This window comes from Lactuca saligna, chromosome 2, assembly GCF_052625555.1.
Source record: "Lactuca saligna cultivar CGN05327 chromosome 2, ASM5262555v1, whole genome shotgun sequence".
Classification (NCBI taxonomy): Eukaryota; Viridiplantae; Streptophyta; class Magnoliopsida; order Asterales; family Asteraceae; genus Lactuca; species Lactuca saligna.
The window spans coordinates 3293447-3313439 of NC_136418.1; the positions used below are offsets into that span (position 1 = coordinate 3293447).

Here is a 19993-nt window from a genome sequence, read left to right on the forward strand (position 1 = left end):
GCGTGAATTTGAAGCGGCCGCGCTTTTTCTGACACTTTTGGACGCGTGTGCAGTATTGAAGCGTCATCCATCTGGCATTAATGGCGCGTGTGGAAATGGAAACGGTTCCTCTCTCTGAACCGACGCTTATTGGGCGGCGTGATCCTAGGAATCTGACACTCTCTCTCCTACGTGATCATCGCACGTCCCAACTGTCACCAATCAGTCACTCAAAAACCCTTCCGTTTTTCCACAAGAGATTTGAATCGATCTTTCTCTCTCCTATCACCTACTATAAAAACCCATCAACACCACCTTTTACCTCTTTACTGCCCCATAATTTCCAAAGCAAAAATACTTCCAAACTCTCTCCCGGTTATCTTCTTCTCCAACCTGCAACAATGGCTGAATCCTCTTCCGTCCATGCTACTTCTCAGATTCTTCCAATCCGTCCTCAGCAATGCCTCGTGATTGATCTGAACCCACTGGCCTATGATCCCTACATGTCGCCGGTCATCGAGTGTCTCAAATACTCCCAGCTTGCTCCGGCACTGTCACGGATTGAAACGGTGCCAATGGTGGCCCTATCTCAGGTCTACGCAATGGCTTATTACGACAACGCCGTCGACAGGGTCTTTTTCGAAGTGGCGGAACACAAGACGTCGATTTCTCGTCCCCGCTTCTGCACCATGCTTGGGTTTGCTGCTGACCCATCGCGTGTTCACCCGGAGACGATTCTGGTTGGTATGCTCTACAACATGTTCTACAACATGGGCTACACGGAAGTTCTCACCTCCGTCGCCAGATTCAAGAAGTCATGCCTACCGCCCCAGTGGAATGGGTTATTTACAGTTCTCTTCAAGGGACTGTCAGAACGAAGCTCAGGATCGGACGGGGCCAGTCGTCTTTTCCTGTCGCTTATGTATGCGGTGTACAACGGCATCAATCTGGACTATGGATTTGTCCTTTGGCAACAACTAATTCAGAGCCTCTCTTCCGCTTCCCGACACTCCGAGGTGTCACTAGCCCGGTTCTGGATCTTGATCACAAGATGGGCTATGGACAGGTTTGATGTCCCAACTGCTGACGGTGCACCGATGTCTTCTATTGGTACGTTCCATACCAAGAAGATCATCGTCTCAGATGCATCAAAATTCTCCTTCATTGGCTCCATCCCGGAGACTGTGTATGGAAGTTTGCCTTCAGACAGCAGTATGATCAAGGCGATCAAGGAGTTAGGGCCATCTGGTCCGAGGGAACTGACACCGGACATGTTGCGATCGATTCATGATGCCGACAAACCGGTGGCCAAGGGTAAGAAGGCAGACATGGGGAAGAAACCATCCAAAGCCCCAAAACCTACTCCCAAGAAGCGCAAACAACCGAAGGCTGCTTCTTCCCCACAACCGAAAAGGAGGAAGACCCAACCAAAGCGAAAGCTCGTCCTTCCCTCCTCCTCCAGTGAATCCGAAGGTGGGAGTTCGGACTCTGAGGGATCCCAAGGAGACGAATCTCCTCAGCGAGGTAACACACCCCCTCGCTCACCAACCCCGGAGATGGAACTTCACCAATCCCCAGTTCCTTCCCCTCCACCCACAATCCCTATTTCCATTCCCACCATAAACCCCACAATTCCCCCAACCTCTATTCATATCCCTCCACCCATATTCACCACATCAACCGAAACACCACCTGTAACCGAAACCCCTCCCGTAACCGAACCTCCACAAACCGAAACCCATACACAACCACCACCCGAAACTAACCCCCCACTCACTCAACCCGAACCAACCAAACCCATAACACCCCCAGCTTCACCACCACTTCAGTCTCCAGAAGACGCCTCCGGTGGCGATGATCAATACCTTGGTGGTGATCACCTGAACTTTGATTCGGTCTACTATAGTCCGTTTCAAGTCCAAAGTGATGAGGAGGATGATGCTCTAGTGACAAAGAAGCATCTCCGCGAGCTGAACGAGAAGGTTGATCAACTTCTCGCCTCCTCTTCCAACCAGCAGTCATCCTTATCTGAAGCTGCCCTTCAGAGGATAGTTGATGCCTTCTCTAGGGCTCAACATGACTCAGTAGCCTCAGCCACTGCTGCGATAGACGCCTCCACCCGAGCCTGTGAGGCGGCGACCGAAAAAGTCGAAAAACTATTCTCCGACGCTTTGGACCTGCTACAGTCTCTGCATGAAAGCGCCAATGCCACAAAGACAACTTTGGAACCGATTGTTCAACAATTGGCCAAGTTCGTCTCGACGGAGTTGACTTCGTTCGCTACCCTCCGACAAAACCTCAGCGACGACAACTCGGCACTCCGTGCCTCCATCGATGCCCGTCTGGCAAAACTACAAGAGGATCTTGCGGCAGAGAACTCTCTGATGGACGTTCTGGCGAGTAAAACAACTGCCCTAAGGGTCAAGAGCACACAGCTTTCCAACTCTCAAGAACAATTGGAAGCTCATCGATCCGAGAGGGATGTCATAAAGACGTGTGTTTCGGATGTCCACGCCGCTCTATCCAACATCCTGGAGGCACACGACCCCATCCTTAATCATTCGATGAGGCGCACCCTCGCTGAAAAGCTCTCCCCGACCATGGACCTTCTAAGCAAGATTGAAGGCCTGCCGAGTTTCGTGTCCATTCCGAAACAAGGGGGAGAAGAGAAGAAAGGATCGAAACCACCTCCGTCCTCCAAAGCTACTCACACCACCGAACCAACCCCAACTGGTCATGCCTCGGGTTCGGGTGTGAAGAACAAGGGTAAACACATAGCAGAGGATGAAGATGAAGATGAAGATGAAGACAAGGAGACTATTGCGGACATGTTAAAGAGAAAGAACAGTCGCAATATTGATGGCGATGTCAGTCGTGTGGCACGTGAAGCTGAAGAAGCCGAACGTAAACAAAAAGAAGCCAACGATCTCCTTGAGAGCCGAAAGTTGCTCTTCCCTGCCTGGACCAGGGATCGCTTGATAAAAGAGGCCATAGAGACTCCAAGCATACTATGGCTCGAGCCGGTGATATCGTTCGACTGCAACAACACCATCGATTCGCAGTTCGATATGCCACTGACTCGAAAGGCGTTCATCTTCCACGCCTTCTCCAACATCTTTGAAGTCCCGCATCCGAACGATGAGCTTGACAGGGAGCTCATTGACTTCTACCTGGAGGCCGCTCGCCCTCAATACCTTACATGGAGCGCCCAGAAGATTGTCAATGTTCGGGTGATGAAGCCTTATGCTGTGGGGAGATTCACTAACGTAAAGTTCAAGCTCATCCGAGGATCTGCAAGAACTGCTCACATAATCTCTCTGGCGGATCTGCCCAATCTAAACCCTCATGATTGGATAGTCTTGTACAATATCCTGCTGACAAACGAAGCCGAATATGGTCCTCTCTTAGACCATGTCAAAAGGATGCTGGCATGCTATATCATGGAGGTGGCCCTAATGGATCAGGAGGTTGCCACAGTTTTTAAGAAGAAACCGAAAGTCAAACCTGTGGGATCGGCCAGTGATCTAAATCAAATGCAAATGGGCAAGATAGATTCGAGGCGAAACTCTGTAATGTTCACTAGAGCCGAAGGACAGAAATGTCTCTTCGCTTTAGCTGACAAACATCTTTACACCACAACTTGCTTGGAGCACGTCCTATCAATCGTCAAGCGGTGTAAAGACAATTCGGCTGATGATATCAAGTACTTCGATGATATGATCAATTGGTACATCCGGTTTAGACAGACCATCCTTTCCATAACCAAGTGTCTGTTTAGTACCGTGAAGAAGAAGGTACCAGCTTCAGCCGCCGGCCCAATCAAGAAGTGAAGGTCTCGCTCCAAATTGACGCAAAGGGGGAGATTGTTGGGCTGTAAATAGTTTTATTTATGTTGCGTCTTTTGGGCTCGTAGATTAGCCTTGTATTCTCCGGTTTGGGCCTGTCCAACCGAGAGCCTTTTATGTATAGTATTTAAGTTAATGCTTGCATGCATATTAGGTCAAGATTCTAGAGATTATTGATATAGCGATTGATCAAGAGAACAATATTTTCCAGTAATCGTTCTTGTAATCTTCCAATCCTTTACAGTTGATGTTCTTAATCGAGCTCTTCTAAGGATTTTATTTAATCATTCGACACGTTTGATTCAAGCTGTTTGTTCTTATTTTTGCGTTCAGCCTTGTTATTAATATTGTGTTCTTGCTGTTTCATATTCATATACTTGTTCAAGATCTAATCGATCTTCATAGATTAAAAGTTAGTTTTAATCCCATCATATACAGGTCGAACAGCCCGAGTTGAACAAAGGGTAGACTGAGGATGGAAACTACAGTGGGACTGTTGGTCAAACCAACCCACCGATAGTTAGGCAAAACCACCAGGATGGAGGAAATGGTGGACGTGGATGCAAATACAAGGATTTCATGACGTCCAAACCACCGAGTCTATCTGGAAGCCCAACGCCGGTGGATGTCATGAACTGGATCTCTGAGATGGAGACGATGTTTGAGAGTTGCGAGTGTAGCAACAGGCAGAAGACCGCTCTCGCGGTTCCTCTATTGAAATCTGGAGTACTAAGCTGGTGGAAGCTACTAGCCGATTTGATGCCCAAAGGAGAAGCGAGCAAGACGTCATGGGAAGATTTTCTGGTGCAGTTAAAGATGTAGTACTGCTCTGAGCAGGATCTTCTGGAGATCAACAATGAGTTCCAGAATCTAAAGAAGGGAAGGATGAGTGTCATCGAGTATGCTGCAAGTTTTACGGAGCAAATGAAGCTTGTTCCTTACCTAGTTCCAACTGAGCTCTCCAAGGTCAACAAGTTTGCCCATGGATTACCAGCAGACTTTGGACCAATGGTCAAGCAAGCAACCACTTTGAAAGGAGCCATATGGGCAGCCAGGAATGTTGAGACCCAGATTAGGGAAAAGGGTCTGGAGAGAGCTGAAGTTGGTGAGAAAAGGAAGCATGAAGGATCTTCAAAATCCATCAAAGAAAGGAAATTCTCAACGATTGACGAAGGAGGGGGAGGTGAAGCCAAGTGGTGCGAAAACTGTAAAAAGAAGCACTTTGGGAAATGTAGCGAGGAGGTCACTTGCTACAAATGTGGAAAGACAGGGCATTACGCCAGCAAGTGTTTGTCCAACAAAAAGGTGTGCTATGGATGTAACAAAGAAGGGCATATTTCTAGGTACTGCCCAAAGAAAAACGAGGCAGCAAGGCCAAACACGCCACCAAGGCCAAGGGCATTCCACATGATCCTCGACGAAGCAGAAAACCATGCAAGGAATCAAGGATGAGGACTTCATATCCGAAGATCAAGTTATGCAGTAGCCATAGTATCGTATGATGTAGCCTATTAAAGGCATAGTCAAGGTTGAACTTGAACACCTATGTAATCGTTTCAAGAAATAATAAAGCCTTCGTTTTGTTATCTGATGTGTTAAACTGTTATGTGATTTTCTTATATGGTGACTTGGAAAACTGCGAGACAATACTTGGGATGAGTATGAGTAGGTGTGAAAGGTAGTAGATGCATATACTACTGGAAGCACATGACTCACGCTTGGATCAGGGAAAGTCACAAGGTTACCAAGAAGCTAGTAAATGATTTTGTTTTATTCAAGCATGTCGTTACCATCGTTTCGGTAATGACTAAGAGGATGATTGTTATTCCAACCGTAGTGGTCATATCGAATTGAGTCCGACTACGATGATTATGTTACGTGGTTCGGAGAACCAAGTTTGATGTAGCGTCCGACTTAAAGCAAACGATTGAAATAAATGCGATCAATACAAGTATCGCGCTCATTGTTAAAATAAGTTGGTAGTTAGAAATGCTACATGAAAAAATGTGATTATATCACATTAGACCATGAAGGAAGGCATATTCCATTCCGGAATTTGAGTCTAAGAGACCTGAGTCTAAGCATTGTTACATACGATGATAGGTCATTAGAATATGAAACATCGGTCAATTGTAGTAATCAAATTAACTTATCCTAAGTTTGTTAAGAAGAAGAAGGAGTCTCTGATAAAGAATGAGGTTGTGACACGAAGGTCATGAATGAAAGTCTAACGAGCAGGTGCAAGATCGAGCACCGCCTACAGTCAAGGAGTCCAAGAGTTAGATACTCATTCGAAGAAACAAGGAAGTTACGATTATTACCTAGGATGAAGAGATAATGTGTGGAGTCATTATACTGCCCTGTTTCGTTAATGATTCTGGGACGTAATCATCCTAAGGGGGAGATAATTGTAACGCCCGCAGATCCGGGTTAGTCAATTTAGAGGCGATAAGTGTCGAAAATGTCTTTTCGGTAAAATATTATTTATAATAAATAGTCTTAACCAAGTTGTATAATATGTCTCAAGGTTTCCGTACATATAATGAACACCAAAATCAGAGTTATAACGAAGAAGTTATGACCCGCCGAAGTTTTACGGCAAAACCGGCACGACACCGGCAGACGCAAATAGTGAATTTACGATGGACGACTTTTTAGCCTTAGTGATCTAAACGAAAGTCGTAGATTATGTTAAACCAAGAAAATACGTAAAAAGAACGCCCAAATCTGACTTCGTATGAAGAAGTTATGATTTTTCTAAGATTCGGCTTAGCAGTGCACGACCCGAAACTCGAATTTAAGTTCGAACGGTTTTTGGCTTACGCGACCTAAATGAGAGTTGAAGATCTCATTAATAGGAACTCAACAATAAAAAGATAGACGAAAACGGAGTCCGTATGAAGGAGTTACGAATTCTTCGCGGTCATTTAACAGTCTAAACGCCTCCTATTGTTAAATTTAAGATCAGTCGAGAATTAGCCGACGGAGTCTAAACAAAAGTTGTAGATCTTGATTTTACCTACGCGTGGATAAAAAGAACATCGAAACTGGAGCTCGTATGCGAGAGTTATGATTTTTCTAAGTTTGAAGGCTGATACGCGATAGGGGTGATGTGGCACCACCAGAATTGGACACGTGGCACCACCAGAAGGTTGCCACATGCACCAACTCGGTGAGTAGGTCCTCCTACTCAGCGAGTAGGTTAGTCAGCACCCCTATAAATAGAGGTGTTGGGCATTCACTTCTCTTCACACCTCCTAAACTCACTTTCTCTCTCTAGTTTCTCTCTCTAGAGTCCCAAACCCCCCTAAAGCCTAGGTAAACCCCCTAGCACCCGAAGGAAGCCGCGAGGCTCCCAAAGCCCCAAGAAAAGAGCCTTTCGGCTTGGGAACGCTGCTCCAGCGAAGCCCGGTTGTCGAGAAAACCCGCTGTAAGTGAGCTATGCCTACCCTATCTTTAGTATAGCTTATGTTTTAATATACTAACGTTATTAGGAACTTATAATGAGTATTTGGGCTATTATTATGAGTTATATTGAGTTTTATTTAATGTTCATATAATAACAATAATAATAGCTAGACTATTAATTTGTCGCGGTAATCGTTACACTAAACCCTAGTGGTATTGGTATTAGGTTTTATCGAAGGAAAATTGTTTTGAGAGTATCGAAGCGCTGTCCGAGTACTGCGTCACCACCTTTCAGGTGAGTGCATGGTCCCCTTCAACTTACACATAGGTATGAAGTATTTACTACGTGCTATGTGTGCATATTGTCTGTTTACTTGTTGTCTATGCTCGGTGAAAGATTTTATACATGTTTTAAATGATTTAAACTATGTATGTATTTTATATCTACGAAAATGTTGGGGTAAAACATGCGTAGATATAATAGATGAAATATGAGTTGGACGATGAGTTGAGAGGTGATATAGACCATGAGGAATGGGTCAGAGGTGTACGATGTGGGAAGCATTTTTCCCAAACGATGTCCCCGTCATTCAACAGAGTATGGATGACAACCACGGACTATTCCAGACAGTCCAGTGGAACACTAGTAGGCTCGCAACCTGTAGGTGTTGTGAATGATGTGTTCACCCTGTGTACTCTAAACCTTGGTGACCATGCAGACTTGGTGCCTAAACCTTGGTGATCATGCAGACTTGATGCCTAAACCCTGGCGACTATACAGACTTAGATCCTAAACCCTGGCGACTATGCAGACTTTGTGCCCGTTGTGTAAACCATGGCAACGATGGACTTCGTGCCATTTCCTTTGGAAGATCCTTAGGAACGAATGACCGAGGAAAAAGCTGATTCATAGGGTAGATCCATAAGAATAGAGAATATAATGGGGATGGGTAATGGGGTTTAATTGCTTGATTGTTTGAACATAATAATTATATTATTGTGGGTTGAAAACCTTGTGTACTCACAAGGTTTCCAACCTGACCTACTCAGTTTATATATATCACAGGTGTTGATATGAAGTCACATTACACTGAGAGATTTAAAGAGATGTTGATCACTAGTGTGAATAAATGTAAGTTCCGTTTATGCTTATGTTCCTGTATTGACGATGACATCCAAAATGTTTTAAAATGAATAAAATACGTTTCTTTGAAAATGTTTTGATAATGTATTTATCGTATTTTTTTCTGGGAACAAATTCCATAACATTTTTATTAAAAGAGGCACTCTGATTTTTTTAAAGCATAAATAAAATCGGTCTTTTCTGGCCGTGAAAATGGGGATGTCACAAAGTATGTGTACAAAAAAAGGTAACATGGTTCTTGATGATGTTCCTATTGGTTTTAGGTGTCTAAGCTGATAACTATAATTGGTATGTACTTGACCTGATACAAGCATGGTCCATTTGGGTTATAACACTTTGAAACAATTTGATAGAATGGATATTTGAGAAAGAGGTTAATGTGTTTTATTAATATATTATAAGTATAATATATTAATTTAGAAATCATATTATTTAATTAGTATTGATCAACATTTAATTTGGAATTAATTTAGTGGTCAAATGAGACTAATTAAATTAACGGGTACTGATTGTGTAAATCAGTGATATATATAGTTTGGGCTAATGATCCATATAGAATAGTAATGGACTAAGTTCATGTAAGACTTCATGAAAAGTTAGTCCAAAGGGCTTAACTTATGGATTATTGGATTAAGGCCCAAGGAAGTGGAATAGAGTTTAACTCTGGGATTCTACACTATATAATTGTAACCCATAAGCCAAAAATCAGGCACTAGTGATTCGAAGAAGACCTAGATGATTTTTGTGTCTCCAAACCTCTCTCTCAAGTCCCTCCTCTTGTTCTTGGTTTGTTATAAGACATTTGAGGCATCACACTTGAGGTGCTAGGCTCTTGAAAGACCAATTCCTACAGGCTACAATTAAGAGGTATTCTTCTAACTTACTTTTATGTTTCAATTACCAATATTTTATGCTAGTTGCAGGTTTCAAGCTTTGGAAACTTTATTTCATGGATAACTGGAGAAAACATAGATCTAAAGCTATTATGGTTGTATGTACACCATATGAGTGTTATAGTACCTAAAACCCTTCAGTGGTATCAGAGCCATGGGTTGTTTTTTGTTATATTCATGCATAGCTAATTGTTCAAAGTTGAAGCAAAATGAAAAAATTGTTTCTGTCAGCATGAAATCGACGACTCCACTATTGGACTCTATGAGTTGGATGATTTTGGTCATGAACTCGATGAGTCCATAGCCTGGCTCGACGAGTTGGACCATCAGATGGCACTTTTCGGGGTTTTTTTTTTGCATGAATTGGATTAGGATCGTTACCATAAATTGTTTTATTTCATAAAATTTGATTTTACTAATATGGTAATGACTATCCCCATCCAATAACATGATGATTGTCAAATTTTAAGATAATTACTTGATTTTATGAAAAACTAATTATTTGTAAAATCTGAATCATTTTGATATATGAACTTGAATTAGGTCAAACTAGTTAAAGATAAAATTATTTGATTATTTTATTAATTTAAAAGATTCATTTAAATAGTTCATGAAACCTCCATAAGTTATGGATATGAAAAGTCTCATTCGTAAAACAAATTAACTCATTAAGTTATGAATTCCAAGAGTATTGAAAGGTTACAAAACTTAATCTATATGGCTTTGAAATGTTTCATAACTTGCCCTCATGTTATGGAATTTGAAAATTCTACTTTATGGAAAAAGGAGAGTGTAACGTCCTGAAAATCACGACTAAAATTTTTTCTTTAAATCATTACTAATCCATATTCATAAAGTCATATCATAAACCATAACATAATTCAGAGTATTAATTTCCAAAACATAATTTCATTATCAGAGTAAAACATCCCATGCTGACTAATAATTGGTGTGTGCCATGCGATCACCCCGAGCTCTTCCCTCCGCTACCGGAAGTACCTGAAACCAAAACTGAAAACTATAAGCACGAAGCTTAGTGAGTTCCCCAACCTACCACATACCATACACATACACATACTGCAAATACTGGGCCTCACCCTCTATAACATGCCCCGCCTGCCCTAGGCCTCGCCTGGCTTCGAGCCCTGCTCGGTGTACAGATCTGTTTCTCTTAGGCGTCGCCTGGCTCTGGGCCCCGCCCACTTACACATACTAATATACAATAATATCATAACACATAAACTGGACATACACTACTTGATTTCATGTTCTAAGGCCTCGCCTATCTTGCGCCCCGCCCCTGTCCTGTTACTGATGAGTCATGGAACCCCGTCCACGCTCCTACTGATAGTGAGATACGGGCCCAGCCCACACTCACCCCCCACCCTTCCTACCTTTGGCCTCGCCCCTGCTCGGCTACTAATGAGATTTGGAACACTGTCCACACTTTGCAATCGGTGAGATACAAGACCTTGCCCACACTCACCTCCCTACCTGTCACATACATGTATCACACAGACAATAAGTATAAATTATCATGCAAATCATTCCTTGGGCACCCGCCGGACATCGGACCTTGGTCCAGAATATCATACTAGCAAATAGTGCTTAGGGCAAACCCCCTGGTCTTCCTATTCATAACTACTTGGGTTGACATTGTGGTCGTAGACACATCAACACAAAGGGAAACTCACCTGCACTGTTGAACTTTGCTAATAACCCTCCGGTTGCTGACTATAATTTTTTGATTGCTGCTTCTTCGGCTCCCCGAGCTACTAAGATCACAATATCACTTAGCCCAATATCATAATCACTCTCAGGGTAAAATTACTATTTTACCCCTACTCCATAATGGTCCACAACTAGGGCCCAAAACATACTATAAAAAGGTCCAACATTAAGTAGGCTTCCCAGGCCCACTATTGACCCATAAATGGCCCAATTTGCTACATTGGGCCCAATCCCATTATTGGGCCTTACCTTAAGCCCAATACAATTAGTTGGCCCATAAACACTGACTCCCGATGGACCACTAAGGCCCAAAGACCTATAGTCCAAAACACAGCCCAGACCAATGCCCAAAAGCTCAAGGCCCAAATCTGACCATGTACGCGGGGCGTACTCCTAGGTATGCTGAGCGTACTGGTTGATGGTTTGTACGCCGTGCGTACCTCCTTGTACACCCAGCGTACAACCTCATTAATTCAACTTTCTAATAAGAGCTTAATACCCCGATTTAGAAGCTAAAAACTCGGATCTAAGTCTTATTCCATGTATTAAGCCATAAAGTCACTGACTTGGTGACTTTGTATGGCCCAAACAAACCCAAGCTCTCAAAACACTCTTCTATTTCCATAAAAAGGGGACTAGATCTCATGCATGGAATTAATATGACCATAAAGGTTGGAAGTTTACTGCTTCTCAGACTTATATGACTTAAGGGAGGCAACTCTGGTCTTAGAAATGTGCTTGGGGCTCAAAGAACCAATCTTGGCACCAAAATGTCCATAAACTTGAACTAAAGGAGATCTATGAGATTAATCATCAAGCTCAAAACTTTTTACCTTGAAGGGGTCCGAAATGAGGCACTTATCCAAGATCCACAAGCTCTAGCTTCCAAGGTTCCTCCTTGCCAACCTTCTTCTTTTCTCTTCAAAGCTTTAAACCACCAAAATGGGTTCTCCAAGGTGAAGATCTCACTAAAAGAGGGTATGAAAGTTCTAGGGTTTCTTCTGAGGTTGGGGAGGCTCATATGGGGGCTAAGGATGAAACCATTATGTCCTTATATAGTGATCAATCCAAAATTAGGGTTTCATAACTTTTACCGTACGCTGGGCGTACGCCTTGGACATCCGCGATCAGGTTGCCCCATTATGCTGGCCATAACCCAGCTTACGATGGGCGTACCCACGCGTGTTCCAAACATACATGCATGGCCTTCCATGAAAACTTTTCTCCGTAAGGGCCATTATGTCAATATCTTCAAAGTGTCACAACTCCTTCAATCTAGACCCGTTTATGAAGAACTTTATATCCACAGAAAGGTGGCAAGAAGCCCTACACTTCTAGCAGCACAACTCAGCCCCACAACCTTCTCAAAATAAACTCCCATCCTAAAAACGACCAAAATGCCCCTAGCTTTGGTTTCTGAAATCCGCAAACGAATACTTTTAGAACAAGGCGATACAACTCTCCCCCACTTAAACTAAACTTCATCCTCAAAGTTTCTCTACTACCAACCGCCCTGAACTCTGCTTCCAACACTCTGCTTGATAGACCTAACACCCGTTGATTACCTTCGTTGGCCTTCCGCCTGGTCATTCTGACTATCATTAACCCTTGCGGTAAATATTCTCGGGTTCATCCCTTTTTACTCTTCGTTGCCATCGGCCTTCCGGAGGCATCGTTCCAAGATCATCAAACCCTTTCCATAGTTCATCAGGGATAAATGTCTCACTGAAATTGCAATCCCGATCACTCCTGATGCCGAACACGTTACTAACCAAAAATTTGTTGTCCCTTACCCGCCTTCCGGATGAACCAAGACCACACTGGTCCCTACTAAACTATCACCATCTGGATTACTGGCTTCCATCGGTCGCTAGCCCCAACACAAACTGCTAGTCGCTCCCAGTGAGTTCCGAAGAAACTTAGGCTACCTAATACTACCCCCTCTACTCTGCCAGTCTGGTGCTACAAATTATGGGAATCTCGATCCCTAACTTGACCCTAAGGTCCTTACTTGGTCCCACCTATGCTACTAAATTCACGGGCCTCGCCCACGGGTCTCACCCGACTATACCTACTGAGCAACCCTGCTCTCAGGCCTCACCTATACTGCTACTCACATATGGGACTCGCCCACGGGTCTCACCCAACTACATCCTAGGGCGGCCTCTCCCAAGATCTAACCTCTCTAAGGCTATGTAGGCAAGCCCCATACTATCCTCATCAACTACCCATTCCTGATCCCTACCTTGATTACTAGGAGATAAGGGCCTAGCCCAAATTCCGCTAACTAGGAGATACGGGCCTCCGCCCACTCTCCACTAACTAAGCTGCTAGGGAATGCTACGGCTTACCTACACTCTTACAGCACTTTCCACCTCTGACTGCCGCCGGAGAAAGCTTGGAAATCTCCCGCCGCCCTACTATGCTCTACATTCTATCTCTGCCACTGACTACTAAACACGAAAGTATCTCATGCTAAATGTTCTCAAAATTCTCATTCTAACTGTTTCGAGTCCTACATGCGATATGTGACAACTCGAAGTTTTCCATCCAGTTTAGCCTACACTTCTTTGAAAGTCAAACTCATTACTGTTATCTTTTAGAACAATTAGAAGTTTATTTGAGCATTCCGAGCCTTGTACATTTAAGGAATAAGTGTCGGGGTTAATCAGTTGAAGTTCTAGCACAAAGAAATGGGCTTAAGCACATTAATCATGAGTTCATGGCCACCACATCGGAGTTTACGGCAGTAAACTCCATGTGGGCCATAAACTCACCTTATATGGTGAAGATGAAGGTTATTTGTTCATTTCTTTCATTTCCTTGGCCCAAATCCTCTCAAGCATCATCCCGATCTTCAAAACCCGTAAGTATCTTGCCCTAACTAGTTGATATCTTAGATGATCTAGTGATCTTACATGATTTCATCTGTGAAATCATTCTATTTTGTAGATTTTCAAGTTACACCAAGAACACACACTAGTGTGCTTGGCCAGAAACGACCATTCAAGCTTCTAGACTGTAAGTGCTCTTATTCTAACTCGTTGTACACTAGGTTTAACATGTTTATAGCCTAGAAATCATAAAGAAACACAAGAACAAAGGAGTTTATGGCCAAGACATGTTCTTGGGCCGTAAACCCCTATAAGTGGGGCAAATTGCACCCTAACTCCTTCCTTATGCCTAGAACCCAGCTTAGATCATATCCTTGAAGTATTAAGGACCTTAAGCATCCAAGAAACCATGTTCCCATAGATTTTACAGCCGTAAACTCATAAGGATTGGTCCTTAGGCCGTAAACTCTATAAAGGGGTGATATTGTGCCCCTAATGCTTCCACATGGCTAGAACTTAACATAGAACCAATCCCCAATGAGCTAAGAACCTGAAAACATCTAATGGTACTTCCTACCATGATTTTTGCGGTCGTAAACTCATGGGGAAGTGTTACTTGGGCCGCAAACTACAGTTAAAGTCATTCTTGGACCTTAAACTCACCTATCCTCTTATTTAAGCCTTGGAACTCTTAACCACTTAAGATATCATAGCTTTAAGCTTCATTTGGTGACCCATTTGAGATTTTACGGCGAAGAGTAAACTCCCCTAGGCCGTAAACTCCAACAAGTATGGTCTATGGACCATAAACTCACTTACAAAGCCTTACACTCCTTTGTTGCAACCCGATAGCATCCTAGAACTTGACCAAAGTGTTTTATTCGCAATAGGATGTTTTTACATGTTTAATTAGTGTTATAATCACTAATTATTTATATACACATGTCTTCATATGTTACTAGGATCATAGAGTGTGTTCAAGACTTCACTTGACACCTAGCAATCCTACATCTTCAGTTCATCGAAACCACCATCTTCAGGTGAGTTCATACCCCTTAATCAATGTTTTAAATGTTTTTAAATGATTTTATGGGGGGATACAAGTAGAATCATGCTAGTTATTATATCAATCACATGTGATTAATAAGCAACATTCAAATGATTTACTATTCATTAGCCGTTTTACCAAACAGTTTTCTTCAAATGATTTTCATAAACATTTTATATGTTTAAAACTCCTTATTAAAATGTTCACTATACACTGTATGTTTCATTTCAAACTCATTTCCAATTGTGTTTCAAACAAATGTTTCTTTATACTTAAACTGTTTTATCAAACAAATGCTTTCAACCCGTTTTATAGATTGACATCAAGTCGATCTTTTCTTAGATAGTAATCATGTTCAAAGGTTTTACAAAACTTATTTTATGCTTTTATATTGTAAATTTCATGCCTATGTATGTACAGTTATATAAGAAATGTTTAAAGGACTTAGGAAGGCTAGCCGCTTTATTTCCTTTTCCCCATTGGGATGTGGTTTGGTAAGGTATCAGGTATCCATCCGATGGTCGTTTAAATATTAGTTATATATCATGTGTACATATGTAGTCATAAAGGTTCTTCTAGTCAGTTCAATACCCTTGGGTAGCAAGGGTATACATCCATGTTCATATGTACCAGTTACATTACTAGTAAGCTACCATAGGGGTAGTTCAGGAATATACTAGAACTATTACTAGAACACGGAATCATACCACGAGTCTGTTCATTCTTGAGTCTATACATTCTAGATAGAGAGAGAACACACATTACAGCTAGTACACACTATACATTACTATACTATTACCTAGATACGTTTACATGATTACATTTACATGAGTACATTTACATAGATACGTTTACATAGAGACCCTGTTATAAGCATGCCTATATATGTATAGTTACATAAGTAATGTTTAAAGGACTTAGGAAGTCTAACCCGCTCTATTTCCTTTTCCGCGTTGGGATGTGGTCTGGTGGGTGTCGGGTATCCGTCCAAAGGTCGTTTAGATACTTAGTTATATATCATGTGTACATATATGGACATAATAATTCCTTTCAGTCAGTTCAGTACCTTTTGGTAGCAAAGGTATACCTTCATATACTTTTACATAAATCATATATGATGATAAGACAGACATAACTAGGTGCTATAGCATGGAACGATTTCAGGATCTAGCTATACCAATGAATCACAATGCATTATGATAGTTATATTGGGTATACACGATCATAGTAATGTGGATGTTCACGGCTTGCAAACATGTAGGGGTCGTGTATGGGTCCGAAAATCTCTTTGACAGGGGAGCGTTTAGCCTGGGATCTAGCCATTACATTATGCCTTATCCCTCAAATAAGGCAAACTTAGTACACAAGTAGTCACTTATTACAAATACTACACTACTTACTAGATTACAATAGATTTAAGGTAGTTAGTACGGTTGTAGTTTTGATACTACACCATAGTACTATTTCATTTTCCCATTACATTCATTTCGTGAACATTCACACGATGTACGGTAATGTAGAAGCTATATTTTGGTTAATGATAGTCGGATTTGGGAAAATACACACTCTTACAAGAGACACACACACAGATACTAGATGCCTTGGTAGAAGGATACTTTTAGTAGGAAACATATGGTTTTCTAGGATGTTCAAAATGTTTTCAAATACTTATAGTTCATATACATACAAATATTTACATTTCATATACGTACAAATACTTACATACAAATTAAGACACTAAATTACTTATGATCTCACCAGCTTTAAAGCTGATACTCTCTTTCAAAATAACTTGTATCCTTAGGTCAATAGTAGACAGGTACCGATGTAAGGCTTAGAGAAGATGGTGCTCGTTCAAGACTCATCTTTCATTTTGATTTATACTTTAGTGTTTATCATAATTTGAAAGAATACACTTGTATTAAAATTATATTATTAATGCAATGGATGATGTTGTTGATTGTTTACTACTTTTCATTGTTGTGATACTGTACATGACGTCCTCTGCCCCGAAACGTTTCCGCCATTCATGGTTTTGGGGTGTGACAGATTGGTATCAGAGCATTGTTTATAGTGAATTAAGTATATCAACCCATAAAAGATATACAGACTATAAATACAATGGGATTACTATACTCTGACCAATATTTATACTTTAAATAATAAAATATTTAATTAAGTATACGTCCCTGCATTCATACTAAAATCAGTGTCACTAGGACAGTACAAAAGAATTACGATTGTTGGGTAGCACAAGTAGACTTAGAGACATATAGTCAAAACTGGGAAGATATAGCCTGATCAACTATATTATCCGAGGGTTGACTAGCATGTGCCTAAGTGTAGTTGTGAGGTTGCAACAAGTCTAAAAATCTTACCAACAATACCACAATGAGAACAATAGAATATAAACCTAAATCCTATAGGGGTATTTGGTGCTATTATAAGTACTTCATACTTGAGAACTAAACGGGATCTTCATTACTAAGTTGATAGTTGCTAAGTCGATACATTAAGGCTATATGTAACTAGGATGTTATAGACTTAGAATCTGTAAAAATTTTGCTTTACCCCTATTCTTTGTGAATTTGGAGTTAAGGTCACTTATTCGAAGGACTATCCTATTTCGATTACATATAACTGGTATGCACTTCGAAAATATTGATGTAACTAATGAAGATTTTCTAAATAATTATCTAGATAGTTTGTCTAATAATTATTTTCTTACCCCAATTCTCGCGTAAATAACATGGTTGGAATCCATCCCCACGGAAATCCGTACCTTCCGAACGAAGTCATTGCTGGATGGTTTGGAGAAGAACCAGAGAATGATCATCCTATCCCTTTGAATGATCACCATGATGAAGACCTTTCGGACGGTGCTAACTCCGAACACGAGATTGAGAACTTACCCCATACAGCTCCCTTTCTAAATCCTAACCCTCGTCCGACTTTTCATGGCCCGACGCCTCCATGGGTGGAATGCTTGGAAACATGGAGCCAAGGACAAGATCAGCCCATGCCATTTAATGGTGACCGAAGCTTTTATAACCTGAGTGATGGGGGCTCAGCAGACAGAATCTTGCCAATCCTGGTCCGCAGAGTGGCCCGAAATGAGATTCAAGGCAGGACAGCCCTACATCATATCACAGAAGTTGTCACCAATGCGGGAATGCATACCCTCTGCACCATTCGTCTAGAAGATGCTCGTGAGAGATCTGAGAGAGACCATGAATCCCTGCTTCAAGCACTGGCTGAATCACGAGCTGAAGTCATAGAACTCTGCATATGCCAAAGGGTGTACAAAAGACACCTACTTGATGTGGAACGTCAACTGGCTGAGCTGAGATTTCACCAGAGGGATGACCGTCGCCAGTAGTAGATGTCTTACTTTTTTGTTCCTTGTTAAAAAGGAATCTTTTTTCTGTCTATGCCCGATGTGGCATTTTCTATGAAACTATCTTGTACTGTAAGTACTTTTGGTTAGGTCTTTATGCTATCAAGGACTATCTTCTCTGGATATGATGTAAGACCTTTTACAAGGTCATTTTCCCGAACTTTTACGTCATGAATGTCAAAGATATTGACAGTCGGCTAACCTCTGTGTCATTCTTTATTCAAATGCTCTCATCATAGTTTCATTGGAGTATATCTGAAACATGCTTTAGTCAAGACATTGGACTATAATAATTTAACTCCGGAGACATTTCCAAGTCTCTTTTAGTGGTTGGATCATGTTATTCACCAACCAACGATACCTCGGCTTGAACGACAAACGTCTTGAGACCATTCTACGAACTTGCTTCTACTCCTTACTAGGACTACATCATAGGGATGTAGGTCAACCTTTCGTGAACACACTTCCAATCCGTACTAGGACTGCATCATAGGGATGTAGGTCAAACTTCCGAGAACATACTCTTACTCTTTCATTGAACGATCGGCATACATCCAGAGTCAATAGTAGCTTTTACTAGGAAATCTTAGTTCATCGAAATAGATTCGTAAGAAGATTATTATTGTGACTTTCTTCGCTTATACATTCCCAAGTTATATATAACGAAGATCTGGTAGACAATAGAATGTGAGATTTCTAACTTAGTTTCTTTTCCCCTTTGGGATGTGGGACTATAGTAGAATCACACATTTTATTATCCTCCCCTTTCTTGATTATATCATAACATGTATAAGCTAAGTTTTCATGAATAATAACTCAGTTCTTATCCAGAAACAAAATGATACAAGAACCATCCGGACAGGTTAATGACTACTCAGCAACAGAATGAAAAGACTAGGCTTCTTCCCTTTTTAGGAGCCCTGGTCTTATTCTTCAAGAAGAAAGAATTCAGGGGAGCGATCATACCAGCACTAATGCACCAGATCCCATCAGAACTCTGCAGTTAAGTGTGCTTGGGCGAGTGTAGTACTAGTATGGGAAACATTTGGGAAGTCCTCGTGGTGTAGGCCTTAAGAGGACTTCCATTAGAAATCGTTATCTCTGCCTCGCATAGAAGAATTGGTTGAGCAAACGCAAGGAAATAATTACTTTTAGAAATGGACCTGAGATCCGAATATCACCAGTTCGAGTGTTAGGGAAGGATGTCCTGAAGACTACCTTCCGAACTCGATGCGGACACTTCGAGTCCGTAGTGATACTCCTCGGATAGGACCAATACGCCCATAGTATTCATGAGCTTAATGAGTAGGATACGCCATTCTTACTTGGATCAGTTCGTCATTCTCCATGTAATGACTTACTTATCTACCCTCGTAGTAAGAAGGAACCCATGGAAACATTACCCTCAGAGAAACTTTTGCGAAGTTCTCTAAACACGAGTTTTTGAATTGAAGAATCAAATTCCTAAGACACACTATTAGTGATGTGGAAATTCTTGAGTACTCTTTCAATTTATCAAAACCTTTTAGAATTTGTCGACACCGAAGATGTCGACATAAATTTGCCATGTTCGAGGTCTCGCAGACCAACCGTCGTATTCAATTCAGAACTCCTTGCGAATTACGGAAACCCTTACGACTTTGATCCAGCAGAGGGTGGCCCTTGACTAGGAAGATAAGCAAGAGACCTTGAAATTCCAAGTGAGAGACCAAAT

At 41.6% G+C, this 19993-nt stretch overlaps 1 pseudogene; it reads left to right on the top strand.

Moving 5' to 3' along the window:
• Positions 1-19231: 19231 nt before the first annotated feature.
• LOC145033025 (5S ribosomal RNA) lies at positions 19232-19349 on the top strand (annotated as a pseudogene).
• The last annotated feature ends 644 nt before the right edge of the window (positions 19350-19993 follow it).